Source organism: Meles meles, chromosome 3 (assembly GCF_922984935.1).
Source record: "Meles meles chromosome 3, mMelMel3.1 paternal haplotype, whole genome shotgun sequence".
Taxonomy (NCBI): Eukaryota; Metazoa; Chordata; class Mammalia; order Carnivora; family Mustelidae; genus Meles; species Meles meles.
In genome coordinates, this window is record NC_060068.1 from 167,086,032 (window position 1) to 167,105,470 (window position 19,439).

Sequence of the window (19,439 nt, forward strand, 5' to 3'; positions counted from 1 at the left end):
GTGCTATCACAATTTGAATAGTCTCAGACTGCTGGGCATAGGGAGGAAAAATTAGAAGTGTATCTCACTAGCAATGTCAATCTAGTATTTTTAATGAAAGAAACTCCACTGGGAGTGTAAGGAAAGAATATGAAAGGCCTAGAAATTATTTAAGGGGAAAGAGGACAGGAAATTTGCAGAATGAATATAAGAAAACTAAAGCATGGAAGTAGAATATGCACTAAAAAAACATTTGGAAAATGATTGAATGTGAATGTTTAACACAGATTCCAAAGCATCACCAACAGCGATTGTTGATACTAATTAAACACACACACACACACACACACACACACACACACACACGATGTTGAAATAGAAGCCCTTCGACAGTCTCAGTTAATCCATATGTCAGCATAACCTTGATTAGATTCAACTGAGTTTATTTGGTCACTTATTACTACAATCAGTTAACAAGCTTGCCTTTTCTGTCTCTTCTAAACATTAGTCATACCATTTTTCAGTTATATCTTCAGATTGACCTAGCTATTATTTACCAAAGGAATATGATTATCTACAAATAAGATCTAGGTAACTAAACAGAGAATGGAGAAGAATTTTTATATAATAATAGATGTGAGAATATGAACTAGCTTATAATGAGAGACTGAACCATGTGCAATCGTTCTTTTTTGGTCAAAAATTGTCAATTGCCAAAAATTCTGTTATTCACCACATGAAGGGGGATAACTGATTTTGAGAATAATGGAAATACACAAAGACATACCGAAATCACCTAAGATTTAATTCTATAAGAAAGACATATCAGCACATGTCTTGACAAAAAGCATTTCATAACAAGCTTTCTCTCAAAGAAGTTGTAAGTAACTCCTCTCACTAACCCAATTCTGCAGACTATGACATCAAATTTCCAACTATTCTCCAGATTCCTTTGAATCAGCACCTGGTACACTGCCTCTTCCTCCTCTTATCTGCAACCCTCTAGAGTCATTGAAAAACAGCTCTCCAGCAGCCTGCTCTCATGATCTGCCTGTCTTCAAGCACAACCAGGTTTTTACTCTCATTATTTCACAGAGAAAAGTCACCCGTGAATTCTTGAGGACTCTGGTGTTTCTTATATCCAAAGCAACAGAGGTAGAAAGTGTATTTTAAAAACAAAGCAAAAATTTAGAAAAAAATCAAATGTACTCAATTGCAAAAAAAAATGTACTCAATTGCAATATATTTTCTTAAAAATGTGAACTTAGAGATTTGACATAAAACTTTAAGAATCGTTATTAATCCTATGGTTCATTTTATAGCACCCTTTAGAACTGACATGAAGTGTGAAGGTGAGGGCCAGGATAGAATATCGAATGTAAATCGGACAAATAGATAAATTATTATTTTTTTCACATTTGAAGAAGAGGATGCATATTAATGGTAATACTTTGAATAAACAGGGACTCAAATTTCTAAGTGAGTCAATTTCCTCCTCTCTCTCTGCCTGCCTCTCTGCCTACTTGTCATCTCTCTCTCTCTGTCAAATAAATAAAATAAAAAAAATCTTTAAAAAAAAAATGTCTATTTTCTTTATGCTTTTATATTATCAAAAAAATTAAAATTATAGAATGTAGAAAAAGAAAACATAAAGTATGTGATAATATTTTCAAACTATCCCATGCCATGATTAAGTGGAAATAAAATAAAAAAAAAATCTTTATGAAGAGATTTTAAATAACTTCAAATTTGATTTAGAATTGGAGAAAATAGTGAGGTATAATAATAGAACACGGTATCATTTGTAAACTAGAACTGCTTTGCCTATATTGTTTTTTGTTGGTAAATTTCATTATATTACTTACCTACTCAGTTATTGGATTTCTCATATTTAAAGTTAATAGATCAAAAATTCAAGACTCCCTTAATAGTTCATAAATTTTGACTATTATTCTAAGTTATATGAACAAAACCATTTTAAATTACTCATTGTTGTTATTTTGAAAAAGTGTATTTTTTATTCATATATATTTGTTAGGAAATTCTAACAATATTAAATAAGGTACTTTATTTTTTTCCTTTGGCTATTCTCAAAAGAGTAACATGTTAGATTTCTCAGAAAAACTCAATATTAATAGCACATCAGGAAAGAAAATAATCAGTGTAAATTTATCTTGAAAGTTACTGTCTGTAATGTGGATTATTTGTTGCTCCACAAAATAACAGGCTGACGTTTATGGTTCTTAAATCAATCCAATATTAGAAAATAATGTTCTTTGTGAAGCCAGGTAGAGAACAGTGCTGAATTCTCCAATGTCTAATAAGGCTTTTATAGACTTCATCTAGCTATTTATTTCCTGTTTACAACAGAGTATAGTTGTCAAACATATTTTGTGTAGATTTTATAACTTGTTTTAGTACATGTGATTTCATGAATCCATACGTTTTTCCTGTAAAGCCCTTTGTCTAAGACTCTGAACTTGACATTTTGGTGGTTCAACTTGCATTCTATTGCTAAGTCATAGTAAGAAGCACAAGAAATATAATTGCATTCCAGTAAAAGATATCATTAGTTGGGGCGCCTGGGTGGCTCAGTGGGTTAAGCCTCTGCCTTTGGCTCGGGTCATGATCCCAGGGTCCTGCGATCAAGCACCGCATCAGGCTCTTCACTCAGCAGGGAGCCTGCTTTCTCCTCTCTCTCTGCCTGCCTCTCTGTCTACTTGAGATCTCTGTCTGTCAAATAAATAAATAAAATTTTTAAAAAAGATATCATTAGCATGATAATAAAGGACTACTTACAGACAGTAAATAAAAGGTAAAGAAGAAGGAAAACAGCAGGAGCAAAAGTAACACTAAATATGAGAGATTTCTTTTTTTTTTAAGATTTTATTTATTTGACAGAGATCACAAGTAGGCAGAGAGGCAGGAAGAGAGAGAGAGGAAGGGAAGCAGGCTCCCTGCTGAGCAGAGAGCCCGATGCTCAATCCCAGGACTCTGAGATCATGACCTGAGCCAAAGGCAGAGGCTTTAACCCACTGAGCCACCCAGATGCCCCAAGATATGAGAGATTTCTGATCTTGGTCTTCCAGGATAGATATGCCCAAACAAAGAATAATGGGCAAGGAGTGTATGCTAAATGGAGGATGTGCTGAGACAGATAAATACACATTCTGAGACAAAAAGACCTAGGGTGAGTGTCAATGTAATGGAGTTACCAGTAGAGACTTGACTCTGGTAGCCTGGTTCAAATCAACACTCTGATCAAAATGGTATGGTATCAAGCCATGTTTTTAAACTTCAGTTTTCTCATTCCTCAATTTATCTCATTTGGTGATAATAGTGTGCCAACTAAATTCAATCTATTACAGAACTAAGGTGATTGGATAGTGCCTGACATTAATTAATAATTAATTGCTATTAACCATCATAACCATTTAATGGAGCAACTTAGAAGACATTTTTAATTTTTTTTATATTTATTTCTTATTTTTTTATAAACATATAGTATATTTTTATCCCCAGGGGTACAGGTCTGTGAATCACCAGATTTACACACTTCACAACACTCACCATAGCACATACCCTCCCCAATGTCCATAAACCCCTCCCCCTCTCCCAACCCCACCTCCCCCCAGCAACCCCAACTTGTTTTGTGAGATTAAGAGTCACTTATGGTTTGTCTCCCTCCCAATCCCATCTTGTTTCATTTATTCTTCTCCTATCCCCCTAACCCCCCATGTTGCATCTCCACGTCCTCATATCAGGGAGATCATATGATAGTTGTCTTTCTCCGATTTACTTATTTCACTAAGCATGATACCATCCAGTTCCATCCACGTTGTCGCAAATGGCAAGATTTCATTTCTTTTGATGACCGCATAGTATTCCATTGTGTATATATACCACCTCTTCTTTATCCATTCATCTGTTGATGGACATCTAGGTTCTTTCCATAGTCTGGCTATTGTAGACATTGCTGCTATAAACATTCGGGTGCACGTGCCCCTTCAGATCACTACGTTTGTATCTTTAGGGTAAATACCCAGTAGTGCAATTGCTGGGTCATAGGGTAGTTCTATTTTCAACATTTTGAGGAACCTCCATGCTGTTTTCCAGAGTGGTTGCACCAGCTTGCATTCCCACCAACAGTGTAGGAGGGTTCCCCTTTCTCCACATCCTCGCCAGCATCTGTCATTTCCTGACTTGTTAATTTTAGCCATTCTGACTGGTGTGAGGTGATATCTCATTGTGGTTTTGATTTGTATTTCCCTGATGTCAAGTGATGTGGAGCACTTTTTCATGTGTCTGCTGACCATCTGGATGTCCTCTTTGCAGAAATGTCTGTTCATGTCCTCTGCCCATTTCTTGATTGGATTGTTTGTTCTTTGGGTGTTGAGTTTGCTAAGTTCCTTATAGATTTTGGATACTAGCCCTTTATCTGATATGTCGTTTGCAAATATCTTCTCCCATTCTGTCAGTTGTCTTTTGGTTTTGTTAACTGTTTCCTTTGCTGTGCAAAAGCTTTTGATCTTGATGAAATCCCAATAGTTCATTTTCGCCCTTGTTTCCCTTGCCTTTGGCGATGTGCCTAGGAAGATATTGCTGCAGCTGAGGTCGAAGAGGTTGCTGCCTGCATTCTTCTCAAGGATTTTGATGGATTCTTTTCTCACATTGAGGTCCTTCATCCATTTTGATTCTATTTTTGTGTGTGGTGTAAAGAAGTGGTCCAATTTCATTTTTCTGCATGTGGCTGTCCAATTTTCCCAGCACCATTTATTGAAGAGGCTGTCTTTTTTCCCTTGGACATTCTTTCCTGCTTTGTTGAAGATTAGTTGACCATAGAGTTGAGGGTCCATTTCTGGGCTCTCTATTCTGTTCCATTGATCTCTGTGTCTGTTTTTGTGCCAGTACCATGCTGTCTTGATGATGACAGCTTTGTAATAGAGCTTGAAGTCCGGAATTGTGATGCCAACTTTGGCTTTCTTTTTCAATATTCCTTTGGCTATTTGAGGTCTTTTCTGGTTCCATATAAGTTTTAGGGTTATTATCAAAGCCATCTATGAAAAACCCACTGCAAATATCATTTTTTTTCATTTTATTTATTTTTTCAGCGTAACAGTATTAATTCTTTTTGCGCAACACCCAGTGCTCCATGCAAAATGTGCCCTCCCCATTACCCACCACCTGTACCCCCAACCTCCCACCCTTGACCCTTCAAAACCCTCAGGTTGCCCCAACCTCCCACCCATGACCCTTCAAAACCCTCAGGTTGTTTTTCAGAGTCCATAGTCTCTTATGGTTCACCTCCCCTCCCCAATGTCCATAGCCCCCTCCCCCTCTCCCAATCCCACTTCCCCCCAGCAACCCCCAGTTTGTTTTGTGAGATTAAGAGTCATTTATGGTTTGTCTCCCTCCCAATCCCATCTTGTTTCATTTATTCTTCTCCTATCCCCCTACCCCCCCATGTTGCTTCTCCATGTCCTCATATCAGGGAGATCATATGATAGTGAAATAAGTCAATCGCAAATATCATTCTTAATGGAGAAAAACTGAAAGCTTTTCCATTAAGGTCAGGCAGGGATGTCCATTATCACCATTGCTATTCAACATAGTACTAGAAGTCCTAGCCTCAGCAATCAGACAACAAAAAGAAATTAAAGGCATCCAAATCTGCAGAGAAGAAGTCAAACTATCACTCTTCGCAGATGATATGATACTGTATGTGGAAAACCCAAAAGACTCCACTCCAAAACTGCTAGATCTTGTCCAGGAATTCAGTAAAGTGTCAGGATATAAAATCAATGCACAGAAATCAGTTGCATTTCTCTACACCAACAAGACAGAAGAAAGAGAAATTAAGGTGTCAATCCCATTTACAATTGCACCCCAAACTCTAAGATACCTAGGAATAAACCTAACCAAAGAGGCTAAGAATCTATATGCAGAAAACTATAAAGTACTCATGAAAGAAATTGAGGAAGACATAAAGAAAAGGAAAAATGTTCCATGCTCCTGGATTGGAAGAAAAAATATTGTGAAAATGTCTGTGCTACCTAAAGAAATCTACACATTTAATGCAATCCCTATCAAAATCCCATCCATTTTTTTTTCAAAGAAATTAGAAGACATTTGATGTGAAAATGTTAAAATACTAGTCTAAAGGATTTGGTATTTTATCAAGATTGCCAAGATTTCCAAGATTTATTAAAAAAAAAGATTTTATCTAAAGGGTTTGGTATTTTATCAAGATTGCCAAGATTTCCAAGATTTATTTTAAAAAAAGATTTTATTTATTTATTTGACAGAGATAGAGAGCACAAGCAGGAGGAGAGGGGGAGGGAGAGGCAGAGGGAGAGGGAAAAGCAGACTCTCCACTGGGTGCAAAGCCCAAGGCCTATTCTATTCCACGACCCTGATATCATGATCTAAGCTGGAGGCAGACTCTTAACCAACTGAGTGACTCAGGTATGCTGAAAGTTTTAAAACTTTAAGTTGGAAATTTTAATTTGTGTTAACATGTATTAGTCATTAAGACTGCAGCAGAGTGGGTAGAGGAAATAAAAAGGGAAAAAATAGTTCAGCATTACTGGTGAATAAGAATGCATAGGCAGGAGCGCCTGGGTGGCTCAGTGGGTTAAAGCTCTTCCTTTGGCTCAGGTTATGATCCCAGGGTCCTCAGATCAAGCCCCACATCAGGCTCTCTGCTCTGCAGGAGCCTGCTTCCCCTTCTCTCTTTTTGCTTGCTTCTATACTTACTTATGATCTCTGTCAAACAAATAAATAAAATCTTTTAAAAAAATGCATAGGCACCTGCATATGGACCATGATGAGAACTTAGAGTCAGGGCTGACTCCAAAATTTAGATTGAGAATGACTGAAGGGAAAGATTCTTGACAGGAAAAAAAAAAAAAAAAAGGGAATCATAATGAGGAGTTGGTTTTGGCCTAAAGACAATGATTTTAGTTTGATATATTTATGTTTGAGATGACATCTCAATGTCACATATCTGCCACATTAAGTAAGAGATGCGTTTTCATTGTGTCAAGTTACTTTCACCATATTTGTTGAAGCCTCATGATAGACATGGGACACTATACAAACAAAACTGGAAAAAGAATCTTATTTTATAGATGGAAAGTTAAGGAAATTGAGACCCAGCGAGATGAATTACCTGCAGAGCTGGGTTCCCTAACTCCCAGGACACTATCTTTCTATTCCATTTTGTGACTATATGGAGAACAATATTAGAACCTATGAGAATAATCTCAAATGTTAGGAAACATGACCTGAATTAAAGGTAATCTCGTGGTCAACTGTGTCTACTACTTTATGGAAAAATTTTAAAAAGAAAATATAAAAGGACCATATCTAAATGTCATTACTTAAGTAAGTAATATAAAACTGAATTTTCTCTACCTTAGAAGAAACTCATTTAGTAAATATTTAGGAAAATTTGCAATTAAAATAAATCTATTAAATGAGATAAAGAGTTTGTTAACTTAAATAAGGGAGTAAACCAAAGCAATTCCGTATTATCGGAAATTGAGTTTATTTTGGAATAGCAGAATTGCAATTCAGGATAAACACATTCTAGCTAGCTACAGGCAAAGCAGAGGAGGGTTGGGGGCAAACTGTATTTATGCACAAATAGCATAAAGATGGGGAAGTCCAGGGGCGCCTGGGTGACTCAGTGGGTTAATCCTCTGCCTTCCATTTGGGTCATGATCCTGGGGTCCTGGGATCGAGTCCCGCATCGGTCTCTCTGCTCGGCGGGGAGCCTGCTTCCCTCTCTCTCTCTCTGCCTGCCTTTCTGCCTACTTGTGATCTCTCTCTGTCAAAAAAATAAATAAATAAAATCTAAAAAAAAAAAAAAAAAAAGATGGGACAGTCCAGCAAGAGTCCAAGTAAGAAATTCACTGGCTCGAGGAAAGGGAGAAATTCTTAGAAATTCATTGATTGGGAGAAAAAACTCTTTTCTTTAAGTGAGGCATTTATGGGAAATCAGTTTCTCAGTTTTTAAGTTCTATTCCTCTGAGGATGTATGCATGAACTTCTCCATTTCATTTTCTCTAGTTTCATTTTAGAGTGAAATCCTTTCACAAATTAAAAATGTCATACTGTAGAGGTTCCTGGGTAGCTCAATCAATTGAGCATCTAACTCTTGATTTTGGCTCAGGTCATGATCTCAGAGTTGTGAGATTGAGCCCCTTGTTGTGCTCTGTGCTGGGCAGAAAGCCTGCTTAATATTCTCTCTCTTTATCTGCCCCTTCCCCACTTCCCTTTCTCTTTCTCCCTCTCTAAACAAATAAAAAATTAAACACATAAACTTCCAAGTGCTAGATTTTTATGTGCAAAGAAATGTGATGATATCTTTTTGGAACAATGGGGATGATGATTCAGTAGTTCTGTGTTAGGTTTATTCATGAATATATATATATAATATATATATATATTATATATATATATATTTTTTAAGATGTTCTGTAAGTGATTCTTACCTACCAAGAATATTGAGAACCATTGTAACCATTGTATCCTGGGAAATGGAGACCTTCCAAATAGCCTAAACTCTCATTAATTCCATCATGGATGACTATTTCAGGGGGGAAACAAAATACCCTCTTTCTCAAACTATGTAGTTTAGCACCAACGGACAACAGTTCAAATGGTTACCAAGGTTACATTAGAAATGTTCTGGAAAGCCTAAAGTTTGATAATTATGTCACAAAATGCTAAACTCATTAAGTGTCTGTTATACCTAGAAACATACTTGTGACTCTCTGGAATCTTATCTCATTATAAACTTTATTTCTCTTGGCATTCTTTGTGACCTACCTAGGGTAGTGAAAACTCCTCACTAACCTTGTAAACTAAGTATTCACAGGATCCACTCATCCACATTTCTTTTCTTAAATGTTTCTACTCTTTCCTCTGACATCTTTGTAATGTGATAAATACATGCCTTTGTGATTACTTTTTTCATTTACTGCTTCCTCCTGAATATCCTGGGACTCTAAAAGGAGGAACTCTGTGATAGACTGAATGTTTGAGTCTCTAAAGAGTCACATGTTGAAATCCTGACCTCCAATGTGACAGTATGAGGAAATGAGGGCTTTTGAAGGTCATTAAGTCATGAGGGTAGAAACCTCATGAATGGGATTAATGTCCTTATAGAAGGAAGGCCAGAGAGCTCTCTCATCCTCTTTCCACCATGTTGATGCCACAACTAGAAGTCAGCAGTCTGCAACCCAGAAGAAAGCTCTTCCTAAAATCTGACCATACTGGCACCCTAATCTCAGACATCTATTATCCATAGCTGTGGGAAATAAGTTCCTGTTGTTTACAAGTCTCCTAGTCAATGGTATTCTAAGAGCCCAAGCTGACTAACATAGAGCCCATACAGAATAAGTTGATATTCTTCAAGGTCAGCCACTCCTTCGGGATCTTACCAGCCTCTAGGGAAGGAGAGTTGTTGTGACTCCAGTGTATAGGCCATGTGTGGAACCTGTCACATGGACACCTGACGTTTTACAGTACTTCTTTGGAGCCCATGTATACCCAGACTCTGGAGTAGAGTGGTGGTCAGTCACTATGCAAGGTACTAGAGAAGAACAATTCAGGAGAGGGTATAAGTACAAAGGCTTTGAGGCAAAATGATACCTATCATGCTCAAAAAACACAAGGGTGCTTAGAGTAGATTCCAGTGGGATGTCAACTCCAAAGGAAATTACACAGGTATGTTAAAAGTCATGGGTGAGTCAAAGGAGTAAAATCCTGAGTAAGAAACTAAACTTAAGCATTAGCATTCTATATAAATCATTTTTTGGAGACATGGGACCCCAAGACCCAGAGAGTGTAAGTCAGAAAAATTTAGTTGTTTCACATATAGTTACAGGAGCACCAAATTATTAGATAACATGGTAAAATTTCCAACAAGTTAGAGTGAAGAACATACTTTTCTAGAATGTAGGTGTGGCTCTTATACGACAGGCATGCCCAGGTTTTATTGGTTTAAGTAAAAATTTGATAAGAATGGGAAATAAGAATCTTTCTCTTTGGGGTTTAACAGTGTTAATTTAAATACAGTGTCAGGAAAACCTTATAAAAGTATTTGTATTATGTCATTTGGCCCTGTTTTCATCATTTAAGTCTAAACCAACAATGACAAGGAGTCTCTTGTCATTATCCCAGGACCTACAGGATCCAGCATAAGTCTCTCAACTGTCTCTGTGGTTTCTGATGTCAAGATACTCTTCAATATCTGAGGGCATCTTCAATGACCTGATGTCAAGATAATCTGATGTCAAGACTGTCTTCAGACAGTCTGTCCTCATTGGCTAAAGAAAAATGCACCAGCTTTGGGTTGAGGAGTGGGATCAAAGAACTAACAGATGGCAAGAGAATGAAACATGAGAACAGTTCTAGTTAGAAGGGAGGTGAGCAAAGGTAGAAAGAGAAAGTTATCCTATGGCCTTTGTAGTGACCCTCTCATAGGATGTGTTGGTATCATTTCTGAGCAATAAGGGATTATTGGTAGAGGAAAAGACATTGAGACAGAAGGACAAAGCAAAACCCTGAAGTCATGTTGCTTAAGCTGTAATTGGTTTTATCACCTGATATTGGGTTTTGTCATACCTGTAAATACAATATTAAACACTCTTTAAATTACATTTAAAATACTTGAAACCATTCCAGGCACATTTTTGTCACCTTTGTAACCCTTGAGGTTTTCAGTGCAGGAAATATAAGGCATTTAGTTAGCACTAATGGAGAGCTCTTTTGAGTGCAGACGTGAAGACGTGTGAAGTTAACCACCATGATTAAACATTGTCTAAAAGCTATTATTAAGTCATCAAATGTTCATAGAATAAATGTGTGTATTCTCACCATAGATTACCCATATAACACACACAGTTTTCTTTTTACTTTTAAAGCTCATGTTGTGTATAAATGCCTTGATTATGAACTTTGGCAACTTCCTTAGTGTGTATGCTAATTCCTGTGAGCATTAACCTATATGGGTCTTAATGTATCTACTAACTCTAACTTTAAAATAAGAATAATATTGATTGCATCTCATGTATTATTTAGTGTCTGGCCTAAGGTAGATAAATAAACACATGCATATTGTTCTATGGAAAAATGTATAAATAATGTCTTTATTAGTTGGAGGATGTCTTGCAAAAACTTGTGAACCAAACACATATTTCACCCAAGTAAATTAAAAAAAAAACATACACGTTCTAATTAATGTTTTATAGGGAAATGTACATATGTACATATGTAAAAATGCTTTCTAGGTAAATTGTTTGAATAAAATGTTAAAAAATAAACTTTTCTAAATGCTGTGTGTCTAATTTTTAAAATTTAATTATATCTACTTTATAGAAAATTGATGAAATATTATTAAATAATAAATCCAGGGTAACAAAACCTTCTTCAATTCCTATCATATGTGTGACGTGAGAAGAAGGAGTAAATGAAACATAGTTTCTGTGTTCAAGGCCCTGGGAGGCCACAAAGGCAACAGATAGTATTCAAACTATTTTAAAATGTCACATCAAAGATATAGATAGCTATAAGGTATTGATAGATATAATCGATAGATAGATATAAATATAAATATATTTATTGGACAATCAAATTATATAAACCTTCATTTAATCTTAATCTATAATCCTAATCTATAATCCTAATCTATAATCATACACAACATAATAGAATTTAATGTTTCATGTTTGGTATTTTTATCTTTGAATTATCAGCTCTTGGATTTGTTATCTAGGAAATACCTGCTTGTGTTTTAAGTAATTGACACATACCATGATCTTCCCAAGGAGAAGAACTTTGGTTCTAAAATGATATCGAATTCATTATCATCAACATTTGATATTTTTAAGTAATCTTTGCCCCAACATTACAAAAATAATTTCATAATCACACTTTTTGACAGAAGTTTTCAACATTTTGAAAATTTCCTACTACCTGAAAACAACTGAATAGACCCAGAAACATTTATATTACCTCACGGTAATCTCAGCCTTAATGCTAACCACTTAGTGGTTATGGTTTTAAAAAGGCACTCCATTCCATTTAGACATTTTGATTTGTTTTTCCTCTCTTATTGACTGTTTAAAATGTTTCTTGGTCAGTGGTTTGGCCCTGCCCTGCTGACAAATTGGAGATAGAAACAGCAATCATACCACATAAAGCTAATATACTGCTTTTGCAGAGATAATATTCTCAATTTATTTCAAGAAAACTTCCGTACTTTAATGGCTTTTCCAGTAGTGAAAATTTCCCTCCCACATTACCAGTTTCCTTTGTAATTGTGTCAACAGAATAAGATTGGAAACAACCCTTGTGCCCATGAAGAGCTGTGTCTGTCTTAATATTGATCTGTCTGACACACAGATTTAACCTCAATGTGGGCACTGCTCTACTTTATGGGACATAATTCCCTGATATGTCCTGTTTTTCTCAGGACTTGCACATCTGAGGACTCTCTCAGTCTCTGCTTCTCCTATTTGTCAAAAGGTTTTGAGCAAACATTTTACATAAACATTAATTTTACTGAGTATGTCAGGAAGGAATGAAGGTGCAGGTGGTAGAGCCATTTAGAAGGTACTTTTGCAACGGTGTGGATGCAACGAGGTATTATGTTAAGTGAAATAAGTCAATCAGAGAAAAATATTTATCATATGATCTCTCCGACATGAGGAATTTGAGAGGCAGGGCCAGGGGTCCTGGGGGAAGGGAGGGAAAAATGAAACAAGATGGGATGGGGAGGGAGAGACACCATAAGAAACTCTTAATCTCAGGAAACAAGCTGAGGGTTGCTGGGGGGGAGGGGGGTGGAGAGGGTTAGGGTGGCTGGGTGATGGACATTGGGGAGGGAATGTACCGTAGTGAGTGCTGTGAATTGTGTAAGCCTGATGATTCACAGACGTGTATTTCTGAAGCAAATAATACATTATATGTTAATATAAAGCCCAGCGGGGACAAAAAAAAAAAAAAATAAATTAAAAGGGGCACCTGGGTGGCTCTGTTGGTTAGCATCTGCTTTTGGCTCAGGTCATGATCCCGGAGTTCTGGGATCAAGAGGCCCACATCAGGGTCCCTGCCGAGCAGAGAGCCTGCTTTTCCCTCACCTCCCTACTCATGCTTTCTGTCACTATTTCTGTCTCTTTCTCTCTCAAATAAATAAATTCTATAAAAAATAAAAATTAAAAAATTTTAAAAAATTAAAAAAAAATAACACACACACACACACACACACACACACACACACACACACACAGGAAGGTAATTGTGAAAATCCAGACAAAAGATGGCCAAAACAGTAGAAATTAGTTCAACAAAACACATCCACTACCTGGATGGTAAGTACTAGTCTATGCTTTGAGGTTCCCCAAGTTAAATACAAACAGAGAGCATTAAAAAAATAAATAAAAAAAAAATTGCTATTTTTCAGAGAGCTTACTTTCCAATAGAGGTTTACAGACAAATCATGCAACAAGTTATGTTAGGACATAATTAATGCTGGAGAGGGGAAACGAAAACGTGAGGGGGTGTTTGCCATACTCAGAAGTACATTCAAGGATAGTGACACTGGGAGGAGGCAAGAGAGTGAGCTCTATGCATTCCTGGCACAGAGGAATAGTGTTCAGACAGAGGAAGTGCACATGCTCAGAGCAGGATACATCTATCTGGAAAGGAAGATGGCAAAATGGCCGACCCAGAGATGAGTTAGTGAGAGGTTAGTGCAGGGAATTGGGAGTGGAAAGTCAGACTGTTCTGAGCTTTGTATCTTCTGATTTGAAGGACTTTAAATTAAATCTGAGTGAGAAGCCACTGAAGGTTGGAGTAGAGACATGAAACGATGACACTGATGTGCTTAAGTGTATGTTAGAAAAAAATTACAACACACATGGAAGCCTTGACAATGCTTTGGAAAGTGCTGACCGCTGACCACGGAAGCCTTTGTCCCCACTGAGGTTTACTGGTTATCTTACCAGTGTAATGAAAAGATTTAGAGTTCATGTTTAATATATAATAGCAAAATACAAAACATCACATATCACTGGAGATGCATTTGATCTTCCTCCCACGGTGAAAAGCAGAAGTATCTAGAAAACTGTATGGCAATAAAGTAAAATGCAATTCTTTCTCAGCAAATACTGCTTTAAAAGTAATTGAAAATATTGCTTCAACTTTGAAGGGAAGAGCATTAGAACAAATTAGTCTGTGTGGGTGATTTGCTATATACCAGATGAGAGTACAGATATTTCTAAGATGAATCAGCTAAAGGTATTTGCTGGATTCTCTTTCAATAAGGAAATAAATGAAGAGTTACTTTTTCTATGAGGCACTAAAAGAAAGATATATCAGAGACATATATAATCTCAACAGTAAATGACTTCTTCAATAAAAACTGTATTTTAGGAGAAAATTGTATACATATAACCAGTGATTGAGTACCTACATGGCATGAATTTTTAAAAAGAAAGATATATTGACCAAATATTGTATGCAATAAGAAACTATTACTTTCCTCTTAGTGCTAGAGACTGTACATTTTGTGGATGAAATAGACAGATAAAAATGACTTTTTATTTAACAAGAGTCATGCTTTGGATAATCCTATAAGCAGACATTATATCGGACTTTTAACAAGGAATGCCTTTTATGTTAGCTGATGGGTTTTACTTATTAGACCATGCTATGTAAAAATGTTAAAATAATAGATCTACCCACCATGCCCTGAGCGTCAGTAATTCTGAGTCAGTAGGACAAATTGAGGGATAATATTGCAGAGTTAAGGATCCTCTATGGAACATCCTACATTTCTCATTTCTTTGATCCAGCTGGTATTGGTTCAGCTTCTGTCTTAGGAAAGTAAAAGTGTCTTTTATATATATTCTTAAAGATGACATAGGACTACTTCGAATGATTCCTTATACATGTAAATAAATATTTGGGGGGATAAAAATACATTATATATTTATAAAAAAATAAGAAATAAATAAAAAAATTTAAAAAAAAAAGAATACCTCACTGAAACCCAAACCATTACATTCCCTACAAGTGGTTTAAATCTGTCATACATGACCAGTGTACTGTTTCTTTCAGATTTATATGCTGTAGTTGTTATGTATACATATTTTTTTAATATTAATGTATACTTATTATATTAAAACAGTGTGACAATAAAAAGGTTACTTATGGAAAAAATATTTTTGGAGTGATCATTTGAAATTTCCCTTTCAAAATAAGTATAATTTTTGCTACAGGCTTATTTTTATTCATTCATTCATTCATTCATTTATTTATTTTTCCTTTTATTTTTTAAATATTTATTTATTTATTATATTTATTATATATTTATATATATTTATACTTTATATAAATATATAATCATATGTAAATATAAAATATATATTTTATATTTTATATAGGTATTATATATTTATAATTATATTATATTATATTTATTTAAATATTTATTTATTTAAATATTTATTTTTTAAACATGAATTTGTGTGTCATCCTTGTGCAGGGGCTGTGCTAATCTTCTCTGTATTGTTCTAATTTTTAGCATATGTGTTGCTGAAGCGAGCATGCTACAGGCTTATTTTTAACAATTCATTGATAAATATTGTTTTTTTATACCATAATAATCTGAGCTTAACTTGCTTCCTTTCTTCCTTCTTTATCTCTTTCCTTCCTCCTCATTATCTTTCCTTTTTTCATTCCCTACCTACCTATTTCATCTCTCTTTTATGGTCTATTCTTTAAAAAAAAAAAAAAAGAAGAAGAAGAATTCTAAAAGGAGCCAGAGGGAAATTTCTGCAGAGATGCTAGGCTGCATGACATCCTTCACCCCTCAAAAATGACCATATCTGAAAGATGTTAATATGTTTATGTTATATGCCAAAAGGGACTTTGCAGATGTGATTATGGTAAGGATCATGAGATGGGATGACCTGTATCCTGAAATATAATTGAAGGCCAATGAAGTCACAAGGTTCATATAATAGGGAGACGAAATCAAATCAGAAAGAAAGAGATGTGAAGACAGAAGCAGAGGTCAGAACACAGAAGGAAGCCCCATAAGCCAAAGCAGACAGAAGTCCTCCAGAGCCTGGAAAAGGCAAGGAAACAAATTCTCTTCCAGAACCTTCAAGAGGATCTCAGTTGCACCAAAACCTTGATTCTAGGACTTCTGACATCCAGAATTATAGCGTAATAAATTTGTGTTGTTTTAAGCTACAAAACTTATGTTCATTTTTAAAACAGTAATAGGAAACTAGTACAGATAGTTCTGTATATGGATCAAATGCATGAAAATTTGAGACCTTAGTAATACTACGACATGTTAAGAAATTCACTATAGCTAGTGTGTTGGAGGCATGCAGAAAAATAACAAGTTGATTAGCCTTAACTTAATTCTTGATCTGGCCAGTGACTCTGCTTTGGGTTCTCACACACAATTTTTAAACCTTATTTTATTTAACTGGTTATTTTTCTTTGCTCTCTCATCTTCCATGAGCTCACTGTGGATGAGCAGTGTTGTTTTGCTTAGTTGTATCCCTAGCACCCCTGGGCCTCAATTAAGATGTTTTTTGACGACTGAAATAATGTATTTCAGTTTGATCTTGGAGTGGGGTCAAAATAATTATATTGCATATCAGAAGTATTAAAAATGTGCTATTTCCTATAACAGATATCTTTTCCCAGTGACAGGGAGTATGTTTGATCTTGTCAATGAAAATTTTCTTACTTGAAATGTATCATTTCTTACCTTTCAGGAGTCCTTCTCTTGTGATCCACCTTTCCAAAATAGCATCAGGATCTCTGGGTTTTCTCATATCACTGGGAAGTGCTATCATGTCTCACACTGGCCCCCAGACTTCTCTAGGGTCATAGAAGATGTGTTCCATTTTTATCACAGGAAGTTTGCTTGCTCATCATGACCAATGCCTAATGATTCCCTTGTGGTGACCTTCTGTAGCTGTCATGAGTGCTCCTGTGTTCCTGCAGCTTAGTGCTGGCCCTTCCTGGTCCATGTATCTGTCAACTCATCTCACTCCTCGTAATGTGGACTTTTTTCCCCATGATCTTCCATCCAACATTCTCAGCTCTAATATCTTTGCCCCACAAGGGCACAGGGAATGATTTGATGATCTATTTGTTGTGTTTTGGGTAAGGAGAAAGAGGGGAAATCCTTCAGGTTCATCTGTGTAAGTACTTTCCTCAGCATCAACATTCTTATGCTTGCACATCATATTATTGTTAAGGCAACTCTAGGGTTCTTTGAGAAGAGCACAGTCTTTCAGCATTGCAGTGGAGGAAAAGAGAAAATAGCCTTCTAGTCCTATAACCAATTGATTTTGATCCAAACCCTTGGCTAGATCTGGGAATAAAGATAGACCTAAACTTCTGTCTTTTCTTTTTCCCTCCCTGCCCCACCATCTTTTACCTACAAAAATGGTATTCATTTATCTCTTCTCTTTCAGTTGAATGCTCTCTCTGAGACTCTGTACTTTCTCAGCCTCTCTATAGACTAAAACAGCAATGAAAAACAAAATAAAACAAACAACAAAACTTTATGGTCTCAGAGGACTAGGATCTTATCCTAACATATCAAGAAAATCCACTTCGGGAATTCTGAGAAATCTTCCTTCTTTTCCTCCTCCAAAAATACCTGAAACATCAAAAAAAGATGTGCTTTTTGGGTATTTTCTTGCCTGGAATTTTAGTATACCACCCCAATGCTATCTTAATATTCAGAGAAAAGCAATGACCTCCCCATTATCAGACACACCCTGCTCTTCTCATAGAGCATGGAATACGTTTTATTTTATGGCTAATGAAGCCTTAAATCAGATAGGATCTAGAAATTCCCTGGGCCAAAAATATTATGGTTTAACATTTTCCTTCTATACAAACTTTATTTTGAAGGTGGTTGAAAGTTATTGAAGGATATTGAGCAGGGGAATGACATAGTCATACTGCAGTTTCAAAAATCACTGTCAGTATGTTGGAAGGTGTTAGTGGATCAGTATAGCCTTGGAGGCAGGGATTACCCATTCGATGCCAGATCAGTGATCCAGGTGGCAAGACGTCTGTAACCTTAGACTATGATGCTTCAGATGGAGAGGAGAAGGCAAACTCAAGCTATAATCTGGAGATAATGTACTAATTCAATGGATAGGGCAGCAAAAGAGCAGTGGAAGTGTCTCTGAGAATTCTTTGGCTTTATGTCATTTTTTGATATAGGAAATGGAGGAAGAAGAGTTAATTAAAAAAAAACAATTATTGTCAAGTAGCCTTTAGATATGCATGTTAACAATGTGAGAATGGAAATCCAGGTGTAGACTAAGAAATGGGATTTCAGCAGAAGATGTGAAGACTTAGAAAATATAAATGTATAGAAGAAAATAATTTAAAATTCAAGGAATTAATTCATAACAAAAATGATTTTTTATACTGCGATGGAGAAAATCATTTTTTAAAATAGCGTGAACATCAGTTGCTAAGTGGCAGAAGTCAATAAGCAGACGAATTTGACATATATTCACTGTGCACAATTAAGGCAACAGTTATTTGCCACTTTTTATATCTTTATTCTCTTTCGTATAGTACTCATAACTAGTATTTCCTTCGGCACTTACCCTTTCACCTTTCCTTTGTAAGCATGAATTGTTTATGACATGGGCTAAGGTAACTGCACATTAAAAAGTGTTACAATTCTGGCACTCCCCCTTTCCACATAGAGACACATTCATCTCTAGATTTGCAGACATGGCTCCATTTTACAGGCTTAAGCTGTACAGAAATCTAAGAGACAAGTTCATTTCATGTGAAGATTTTAATCGCACTTTTTATGTGTGCAGTCTGGACTGCATGAAGTTATACTGGCTATCAAGTCCTATGTAAAAGACATTTGAAGAATTTTTTTTAAATATAAGCATTTCTCAAAGTTTTACAAAATGGACAAGTTCACTGAACATATCCATACTTACTAATTAATAACCATTCCTCAAACTCTGTGCATATATAAGCAAATACTTTAAGATATACAGATGAAACAGAAGTGGTTTTGACACAAAATTACAACTTGACTCATGTATTGGTAACCGACAATGAAATGAAAGGCAATTTTTTAACCTTTAGTGTTTGTGGCATTTACTTTAATTTTGAACAAGTTTAGTAATTGCATATTGTAATTGAATGAATTTAATATTCTGTCACCGTAATACAATCACTGCGATTTCTGATAGTACATTTAAATGGGTGTCTTTATTATAAGAATTGATCAAAGAAAATAAGGAACAGATCACATACACTTTATTAGTCAAAAAAATTGGAAGGGCATTTTATTTTTTAGCTTTAGAGGAAGTATAATTTTATGACATTTGAAAGTTCCCTCTATTTAGGACTTAGTCATGAAAACT

General features: G+C 35.7%; 1 non-coding gene across 1 annotated transcript; it reads right to left on the bottom strand.

Moving 5' to 3' along the window:
* Positions 1 to 15,492: 15,492 nt before the first annotated feature.
* Positions 15,493 to 15,601, bottom strand: LOC123939496. The gene has a single exon (XR_006817877.1). It is a non-coding gene; the product is annotated as a U6 spliceosomal RNA (small nuclear RNA).
* Between the last annotated feature and the right edge of the window lie 3,838 nt (positions 15,602 to 19,439).